Here is an 8,788-nt window from a genome sequence, read left to right as displayed (position 1 = left end):
GAAGTCAGCAGTCTTAACCACTGAGCTATCCTTGGTCTTGTGAAGAGTAGATTTATTTCCATACACAAATGTTATCTACGACCCCTAGCTCACTAAAGTATGATGAGGTTGAACAAAATATTGCCACCTGGAGTGGGGTTCGAACCCATTACCTTTCGTTCGAAGTCAGCAGTCTTAAACACTGAGCTATCCTTGGTCTTGTGAAGAGTAGATTTCTTTCCATACACAAATGTTATCTACGACCACTGGCTCACTAAAGTATGATGAGGTTGAACAAAATATTGCCACCTGGAGTAGGGTTTGAACCCAGTATCTTTTGTTCGAAGTCAGCAGTCTTAATCACTGAGCTATCCTTGGTCTTGTGAAGAGTAGATTTATTTCCATACACAAATGTTATCTACGACCCCTAGCTCACTAAAGTATGATGAGGTTGAACAAAATATTGCCACCTGGAGTGGGGTTTGAACCCGGTACCTTTCATTCGAAGTCAGCAGTCTTAAACACTGAGCTATCCTTGGTCTTGTGAAGAGTAGATTTCTTTCCATACACAAATGTTATCTACGACAACTGGCTCACTAAAGTATGATGAGGTTGAACAAAATATTGCCACCTGGAGTGGGGTTCGAACCCAGTACCTTTCGTTCGAAGTCAGCAGTCTTAAACACTGAGCTATCCTTGGTCTTGTGAAGAGTAGATTTCTTTCCATACAGAAATGTTATCTACGACCACTGGCTCACTAAAGTATGATGAGGTTGAACAAAATACTGCCATCGGAGTGGGGTTTGAACCCAGTACCTTTCGTACTAATTCAACAGTCTTAACCACTGGTCTATGCTCAGTATTGTGATGCTAAGATTTTTTTCCATACACAAATGTAATCGAGGACTCCTGGCTCAGTAAAATCTGATGGAGGTGGAATAAAATTCTGATAACCAGAGTGGGGTTTGATGAGGTTGAACAAAATATTGCCACCTGGAGTGGGGTTCGATCCAAGTACCTTTCGTTCGAAGTCAGCAGTTTTAACCACTGAGCTAACCTTGGCCTTGTGAAGAGTAGATTTCTTTCCATACACAAATGTTATCCTCGACCCCTAGCTCACTAAAGTATGATGAGGTTGAACAAAATATTGCCACCAAGAGTGGGGTTCGAACCCAGTACCTTTCGTTCGAAGTCAGCAGTCTTAAACACTGAGCTATCCTTAGTCTTGTGAAGAGTAGATTTCTTTCCATACAAAAATGTTATCTACGACCACTGGCTCACTAAAGTATGATGAGGTTGAACAAAATACTGCCATCGGAGTAGGGTTTGAACTCAGTACCTCTCCTTCCAAGTCAGCAGTCTTAACCACTGAGCTACCCTTGGCCTTGTGAAGAGTAGATTTCTTTCCATACACAAATGTTATCTACGACCACTGGCTCACTAAAGTATGATGAGGTTGAACAAAATACTGCCATCGGAGTGGGGTTTGAACCCAGTACCTTTCGTACCAATTCAACAGTCTTAACCACTGGTCTATGCTCAGTATTGTGATGCTAAGATTTTGTTCCATACACAAATGTAATCGAGGACTCCTGGCTCAGTAAAATCTGATGGAGGTGGAATAAAATTCTGATAACCAGAGTGGGGTTTGATGAGGTTGAACAAAATATTGCCACCTGGAGTGGGGTTCGATCCAAGTACCTTTCGTTCAAAGTCAGCAGTTTTAACCACTGAGCTATCCTTGGTCTTGTGAAGAGTAGATTTCTTTCCATACACAAATGTTATCCTCGACCCCGAGCTCACTAAAGTATGATGAGGTTGAACAAAATATTGCCACCTGGAGTAGGGTTTGAACCCGGTACCTATCGTTCGAAGTCAGCAGTCTTAACCACTGAGCTATCCTTGGTCTTGTGAAGAGTAGATTTCTTTCCATACACAAATGTTATCCTCGACCCCGAGCTCACTAAAGTATGATGAGGTTGAACAAAATATTGCCACCTGGAGTAGGGTTTGAACACAGTATCTTTTGTTTGAAGTCAGCAGTCTTAACCACTGAGATATCCTTGGCCTTGTGAAGAGTAGATTTCTTTCCATACACAAATGTTATCCTCGACCCCGAGCTCACTAAAGTATGATGAGGTTGAACAAAATATTGCCACCCGGAGTAGGGTTTGAACCCAGTACCTTTCGTTCGAAGTCAGCAGTCTTAAACACTGAGCTATCCTTGGTCTTGTGAAGAGTAGATTTCTTTCCATACACAAATGTTATCCTCGACCCCGAGCTCACTAAAGTATGATGAGGTTGAACAAAATATTGCCACCTGGAGTAGGGTTTGAAACCAGTATCTTTTGTTCGAAGTCAGCAGTCTTAACCACTGAGCTATCCTTGGTCTTGTGAAGAGTAGATTTCTTTCCATACAGAAATGTTATCTACGACCACTGGCTCACTAAAGTATGATAAGGTTGAACAAAATATTGCCACCTGGAGTGGGGTTTGAACCCGGTACCTTTCATTCGAAGTCAGCAGTCTTAAACACTGAGCTATCCTTGGTCTTGTGAAGAGTAGATTTCTTTCCATACACAAATGTTATCTACGACAACTGGCTCACTAAAGTATGATGAGGTTGAACAAAATATTGCCACCTGGAGTGGGGTTCGAACCCAGTACCTTTCGTTCGAAGTCAGCAGTCTTAAACACTGAGCTATCCTTGGTCTTGTGAAGAGTAGATTTCTTTCCATACAGAAATGTTATCTACGACCACTGGCTCACTAAAGTATGATGAGGTTGAACAAAATACTGCCATCGGAGTGGGGTTCGAACACAGTACCTGTCGTCCTAATTCAGTAGTCTTAACCACTGGTCTATCCTCAGTATTGTGATGCTAAGAATTTGTTCCATACACAAATGTAATGAAGGACTCCTTGCTCAGTAAAATCTGATGGAGGTGGAATAAGTGTCTACATTAGCCTACTATCAAAATGACTTTAAAAGTCTTATACAAGTGTTATAATGAAGACAACACATAATGTAAGTGTCTATATTAGCCTACTATTAAAATGACTTTAAAAGCCCTATATTAGTGTTATAATGAAGACAAAACAAGATGTAAGTGTCTATTAGCTATATTAGCCTACTATCAAAATGACTTTAAAAGTCTTGTATAAGTGTTATAATGAAGACAACACATAATGTAAGTGTCTGTATTAGCTATATTAGCCTACTATCAAAATGATTTTAGAAGTGACTACACTAACAGCAAGACAAGATAGCTTGATGGTTAAGACTGCTACCTCTCGGTCAGTAAAAGTGGGTTCAGATCCATAACTTGGTTTAACTAGTTTTTTGTTTCACCTATCATAGTTTAATGATTGCATTTGTATATGAGCGAAAATCATGTTTTGATGTGACCCAGGTTAGCTCAATGGTCAACACTGTCGGCTCCCAATGCAGGGGTACTGGGCTTGAATCCCATTTGGTTTGATATGTAACTTAGGTTCAACATTTTTGTTTCACCTCAATCGTAGTTTACTGCGACAGATGTCACGATTACATTAGTGAATGAGCCAGAACACACTAACAACAAGACTGAGGATAGCTTAATGGTTAAGACTGTTGCCTCCCAGTCAGTAAAAGTGGGTTCATATCCATAACTTTGTATAACTAGTTTTTTGTTTCACCTCTATCATAATTTAATGATTGCATTTGAAGATAAGCGAAAATCATGGGTTAATGGGACCCACGGTAGCTCAATGTGACAGGTGTCATGATTACATTAGTGAATGAGCCAAACTACGTATACAGCGAGATTGAGTATAGCTCAATGGTTAAGACTGCTGCCTCTCAGTCAGTAAAACTGGTTTCAAATCCATAATTTGGAATAGCTAGTTTTTCACTTCACCTATCACAGTTAAATGATTGCATTTGTATATTATGAAAAATCATGTCATAACAAAACCCAGGATAGGTCAATGGTTAAGACTGCTGCCTCTCACGCAGTACTACGTGGTTCAAATCCATAACTTGGACTAACTATTTTTTTGTTTCACTTATCATAGTTTAATGATTGCATTTGTTTATGAGCGAAAATCACATGATGGCACTCAGGCTAGCTCAGTTGTTAAGACCGCTGCCTTACACTCTATGTTTCTGGGATCAAATCCATTTCTTGGTATAGCTAGTTTTTTGTTTCACCTATCATAGTTTAATGATTGCATTTGTATATTATGAAAAATCTTAGTAGAAAAGATCCAGGATCGCTTAATAGTTAAGACTGCTGCCTCACGCAGTACTACTGGGTTCAAATCCAGTACTTGGAAGATCTTGTTTTATGTTACGCCTCGATCATAGTTTAATGATTGCATTTGTATATGAGCGAAAATCACGACATGATGGAACTCAGGATAGCTCAATTGTTAAGACTGCTGCCTTTCACTCTGTATTACTTGGATCAAATCCATTACTTGGTATAGCTAATTTTTTGTTTCACCTATCATAGTTTAATGATTGCATTTGTATATTATGAAAAATCGCTTTCAAAAAGATCCAGGATAGCTTAATAGTTAAGGCTGCTGCCTCTCACGCAGTACTACCGGGTTCAAATCCAGTACTTGGAAGATCTTGTTTTATGTTACGCCTCGATCATAGTTTAATGATTGCATTTGTATATGAGTAAAAATCATGTGATGATGGCACTCAGGATAGCTCAATTGTTAAGACTGCTGCCTTTCACTCTGTATTACTGGGATCAAATCCATTACTTGGTATAGCTAATTTTTTGTTTCACCTATCATAGTTTAATGATTGCATTTGTATATTATGAAAAATCATTGTCAAAAAGATCCAGGATAGCTTAATAGTTAAGACTGCAGCCTCTCACGCAGTACTACTGTGTTCAAACCCAATACTTGGAAGATCTTGTTTTATGTTACGCCTCGATCATAGTTTAATGATTGCATTTGTATATGAGCAAAAATCAAGTCATGATGGCACTCAGGATAGCTCAATTGTTAAGACTGCTGCCTTTCTCTCTGTGTTCCTGGGATCAAATCCATTACTTGGTATAGCTAATTTTTTGTTTCACCTATCATAGTTTAATGATTGCCTTTGTATATTATGAAAAATCTTTGTCGAAAAGATCCAGGATAGCTTAATAGTTAAGACTGCTGCCTCTCACGCAGTACTACTGGGTTCAAATCCAGTACTTGGAAGATCTTGTTTTATGTTACCCCTCGATCATAGTTTAATGATTGCATTTGTATATGAGCAAAAATCATGTCTTGATGGGACCCAGGATAGCTCAATGGTCAACACTGTGGGCTCCTAATACAGGGGTACTGAGTTCAAACCCCGCACATGGAATCAGTAATTTGGCTGTATGGCGTCAAAACGACATACATTGTGGGATGTTTCTTCTCCCCCACACAGAGTAATGTTATGTGCTAGTTGTTTGACTAACATATAGTTGAAACATTAAGTCAACACTAAAGATAATAATAATCAAAAATAAATTGTCAAATAGTCAATGATGACACCTCAGGGGTTACCTGTGTGTGTGTGTGAGAATGAATGAGTGTGTGTGTGTGTGTGCACGAGTGAGTGTAATTCCTGAGGTGGGTGGGAATAGAAGTATAAAGTTAATAATAAAGAGCGTTGACCAAAGACCTCTCCTGGGTACAATTAAAAGAAAATAGGTTAATTGTAATTGGATAAAAAAAAAAAGTAAATTAAATAATTATTTTAACATTACATGTGAGAGATGACACAGTCACAATATATGTCACCTTGAAGACTCCAGACAGTTTTGTAAATTACATGTCAACCCAACCAGGATTCGAACCCAGCACCCTTCAATCTGAGTCAACAGTCTTAACCACTGGACTATGCTGGGTCTTGGGGGGGAAACGATTTTTTTTCATACTCAAATGTAATCGAGGACTCCTGGCTCAGTAAAGTATGATGAGGTAGAACAAAATACCACCAACCAGAGTGGGGTTTGAACCCAGTACCTTTCATTCCAAGTCAGCAGTCTTAACCACTGAGCTACCCATGGCCTTGAGAAGACTAGATTTCTTCCCATACACAAATGTTATCTACAACCCCTAGCTCACTAAAGTATGATGAGGTTGAACAAAATATTGCCACCTGGAGTGGGGTTCGAACCCAGGACCTTTCTTTCGAAGTCAGCAGTCTTAACCACTGAGCTATCCTTGGTCTTGTGAAGACTAGATTTCTTTCCATACACAAATGTTATCTACGACCACTGGCTCACTAAAGTATGATGAGGTTGAACAAAATACTGCAATCGGAGTGGGGTTTGAACCTAGTACCTTTCGTACTAATTCAACAGTCTTAACCACTGGTCTATGCTCAGTATTGTGATGCTAAGATTTTGTTCCATACACAAATGTAATTGAGGACTCCTGGCTCAGTAAAATCTGATGGAGGTGGAATAAAATTCTGATAACCAGAGTGGGGTTTGAACCCAGCACCATACTTTGCTAGACAACAGTCTTAACCACTAAAGTATCCTGGGTCATGTCCATATTAAATGTTGTTCCATCCACAAATGTAATCAAGGATTCCTGGTTTAGTAAAGTGGGGTTCAAACCAAGCACCGTCTTAACCACTGGTCTATCCTGGGTCTTGTGAAGACCAGATTTCCTTCCATTCACAAATGTAATCGAAATGTAGTCATTTTTCCAACTAATATTCTACGACACAAATTAGAGATGTCCGAAAATATGGCTGTTCAATTCATGGCTGAATTAATCAAGAATAAAAACTATGATTATTATTGTTATTATTATTATTATTATTATGGGCAAGCCACTTGAAAATGTAGTAAGATAAAACATTGCTGATTAAATGTAGCTAAGTTAGCTCCAGTCAATTGTAGCAAAACAGTCCATCTTATTAAATTAACACTCCACAGACCCCCCATTTGAAAATATACCCCCGTAAGAGAAGATTGACATATAAGTGTCTATATTAGCCTACTATCAAAATGACTTTAAAAGTCTTGTATAAGTGTTATAATGAAGACAACACATAATGTAAGTGTAGCTATATTAGCCTACTATCAAAATGATTTTAAAAGTGACTACACTTACAGCAAGACAGGATAGCTTGATGGTTAAGACTGCTGCCTCTCGGTCAGTAAAAGTGGGTTCAAATCCATAACTTGGTTTAGCTAGTTTTTTGTTTCACCTATCATAGTTTAATGATTGCATTTGTATACGAGCGAAAATCAGGTTTTGATGTGACCCAGGATAGCTCAATGGTCAACACTGTAGGCTCCCAATGCAGGGGTACTGGGTTTGAATCCCAATTGGTTTGATATGTAACTTAGGTTCAGCATTTTTGTTTCACCTCAATCGTAGTTTACTGCGACAGATGTCACGATTACATTAGTGAATGAGCCAGAACACACTTACAACAAGACTGAGGATAGCTTAATGGTTAAGACTGCTGCCTCCCAGTCAGTAAAAGTGGGTTCATATCCATAACTTTGTATAACTATTTTTTTGTTTCACCTCTATCATAATTTAATGATTGCATTTGAAGATGAGCGAAAATCATGGGTTAATGGGACCCAGGGTAGCTCAATGTGACAGGTGTCATGATTACATTAGTGAATGAGCCAAACTACATATACAGCGAGATTGAGTATTGCTCAATGGTTAAAACTGCTGCCTCTCAGTCAGTGAAACTGGTTTCAAATCCATAATTTGGAATAGCTAGTTTTTCGCTTCACCTATCATAGTTAAATGATTGCATTTGTATATTATGAAAAATCATGTCATAACAAAACCCAGGATAGGTCAATGGTTAAGACTGCTGCCTCTCACGCAGCACTACGTGGTTCAAATCCATAACTTGGACTACCTATTTTTTTGTTTCACTTATCATAGTTTAATGATTGCATTTGTTTATGAGCGAAAATCACATGATGGCACTCAGGCTAGCTCAATTGTTAAGACCGCTGCCTTACACTCTGTTTCTGGGATCAAATCCATTTCTTGGTATAGCTAGTTTTTTGTTTCACCTATCATAGTTTAATGATTGCATTTGTATATTATGAAAAATCTTAGTAGAAAAGATCCAGGATCGCTTAATAGTTAAGACTGCTGCCTCACGCAGTACTACTGGGTTCAAATCCAGTACTTGGAAGATCTTGTTTTATGTTACGCCTCGATCATAGTTTAATGATTGCATTTGTATATGAGCAAAAATCACATCAGGATAGCTCAATTGTTAAGACTGTTGCCTTTCACTTTGTATTACTGGGATCAAATCCATTTCTTGGTATAGCTAATTTTTTGTTTCACCTATCATAGTTTAATGATTGCATTTGTATATTATAAAAAATCTTTTCAAAAAGATCCAGGGTAGCTTAATGGTCAACACTGTGGGCTCCCAATGCAGGGGTACTGGGTTTGAATCCCAATTTAATATGTAACTTAGGTTCAAAATTGTGTTCCACCTCAAGTGTAGTTAACTGCGACAGGTGTCATGATTTTTAATTGTTTTATTTTCCTGAGGGAACTCTCCTGAAGGAATCAATAAAGTACTATCTATCTGTCTATTACATGAGTGAATGAGCCAGACTGCACGCAGTACTACGAGGTTCATCCTTCTACTATCAAGGTGGGAGGCCTTATTTATGATATAAAAGAGGGGTGCCCAAACTTGTTTTACTGAGGACTGAAACAAAAGAATGTGGCGGCCATTTTGATATTTTTCATTTTCAAAACTAATATATATTGGAAACATTCAGACCCCCCATATTAATATATATATTGTTTTACTT

The sequence above is a fragment of the Nerophis lumbriciformis genome, linkage group LG26, assembly GCF_033978685.3.
Source record: "Nerophis lumbriciformis linkage group LG26, RoL_Nlum_v2.1, whole genome shotgun sequence".
NCBI lineage: Eukaryota > Metazoa > Chordata > Actinopteri > Syngnathiformes > Syngnathidae > Nerophis > Nerophis lumbriciformis.
This window is presented reverse-complemented; position numbering follows the sequence as displayed.